The following is a 2373-nucleotide window of genomic DNA, read 5'->3' on the forward strand; positions in this document are numbered from 1 at the left end:
CTTGCTAATATTCGGACCATGTTGGGTGTTAATTCAAATCTGTAAATTCATTTATGTTATTCGATTGATTGGATTCATTCTTGGAATTTTATGATTAGGGTTTTCAATTGATAGAACAATCTTGGCCGAATTGTTCTTATTTCTTGGATTGCTTGAATTGCTTGATAAAGAGTTTAGGTAATCAGATCAACTGATCAAGAAAACGGATCTAATGCATCTTAGAGATAATATGCATGGTTCGTTTGGTATTCATTCATACCTTGATTGATGCCCTTCGAATTCTTTGTTCTTAACGCATCTATGGTGATTAAATTCTTGATAGAGATATAGGAATTGTCACCCATAGATAGAGTGGGTTGTGCTCGAGAGAGGCTGCTCATACCATTAGGGTTTCGCCAAACCAGGACTGAATTCCACTTCAATTGAATAGTTTAATGGTTTAATTACTGAACCAATTCTACTAGTGTTTACATACAGCTTTTCTTCTCATTGCTGAAGGTGGTTTGATCCAAAATTAATTAGGGTAGTTTTCTAATTAGGGAATTAGGTTTATTTCTATTTATCCCTTTGAATTATCAAATAACAAACGACTGGTTCGTTACTAGTAGTTGTTAGATCAATCGTCATGAAAACGATACTCTACTCATCATTATATTACTTGATCGGCTAGTGCACTTGCTAGTATAATCCATACGCATCATATGAGTGTATATGTCATCATTATATATGCTATAATGCCACTACCTAAGCTTGTTGAATTGGTTCCCACCACATATTCAGCAATCTGTCCATTTGGCAATAACGACCAAGTTGGAGGTAAAAAAACTCCTTTTATTGACCTCCACTTTTGTACCCATGATAGAGATGAAAATCATTGAAGGTTGTTTAAATGATGATAAAGCTGAGGAAGAAGACGAACTTTGATTGCCATGGTGGGGCATTTTCATTTTCATCAACATGGCCTTCTGCCCTTCTTGAACTCACTTCAGTGCATCCTCACCACCCAACACCACCTAAATCATTTTTATTATTTCTATCCATGTCTAACTCCAATTCCTTCCGCTTGTAATTTCCAATTAATACGATTATGACGTGATATATTCCTAATATATGATCTGTTATTTTTTTAAAATGCTTATGATCTGTTAATAAAAGGCAAATACATCATTTTGAAAAAATAAAACAGTTGATTAATCTTTCATTGAGCTTCTGTTGATTACCAAACGCTGGCTACCACAAAACAAGATGTGCGAGAGATATTTCTCATGTGCCTGTGTGGCCGTACGGTCATGTGACCAGTGTGTTCTGATCAGCATAACGGTCGCAACAGATTCGAGCTCCGACCTCCTATTGACAAGAATTCTACTTATTTCTATACACATGACACAGAGCTGTAGTGTCATGTGGATAGGGTTATTTTGGGCAGGAGATCTGGAATCAAACTCTTCATCGTGCCAGGGGCATAGTTGGACTCCAGATCTCCTACCCAAAGAACTCTACCCACCCACAACACACTACCTCGTAATATTATGTAAGAGAATGAAATGTTTCTCATATGTGGCTGTGATGTTTTGTAGGTAGAGATGAGCAAGAAATCCGAACTTCACAATTGACATTTAGAGAGTCCACGTGATTTTTGTTGTGAGAGTCTAAGAGAGTTTTGCTGTGAGAATCCAGGAGATATTTGTTGTTAAAGTTAGGGCTGTTTATAAGAAGACCCAACCCGATCAAACCGACCAACTTGGATCAACCCAATTCGAATCGGTCGGGTTTTCTTCAACACCGGTCGGTTTCGGGTTGTAAAAAATTATAAATCAATGGTTCGGGTCGATTACGGTTTTCATATGTGAAAACCGAAACCTTACCAACTTAGTAGTTAGTAGTTAGTTCTTAGTTAGTATTTACAACCTACTTAGTTCCTACTTAACTAAGTTGTCTCTATCCTACTTACAACCTAATTTAATTTCTAGTCTTCTAGTTAGGAATGACATTAATGGCAAGTATTATAAAACAACTAGACAATGAATTTTTTTAGAAAATTTTAAAGAAAAGAATCAAATGATCCTAGTTTTTATGGTCTTTTACACAAAATAGGCAACTAATTACAATTAGAATTAGGTGTCATTTTTTACTTAGATTAGAAGGTTTCTAGAAATATACAAATTTTAGTCTTCTTTCTCTAATAGAATTAAGTGTCATTTTTTACATCAAATTTCAGTCTTCTTTCTTCAATCTATCAATTTATTAACATGGTTTAACTTAGAGTCAAAACCGACCCAACCCGACCTGTAAAGAACCCTATTTAAAGTAGGCACAATATTATAAATAAGGTAAAGAACATTTAAAAACTTTTTTTGACACCTGTCACTTTGC

Source organism: Nelumbo lutea, chromosome 1 (genome assembly GCF_056320005.1).
Source record: "Nelumbo lutea isolate HS-2025 chromosome 1, American lotus-T2T, whole genome shotgun sequence".
NCBI classification, from domain to species: domain Eukaryota; kingdom Viridiplantae; phylum Streptophyta; class Magnoliopsida; order Proteales; family Nelumbonaceae; genus Nelumbo; species Nelumbo lutea.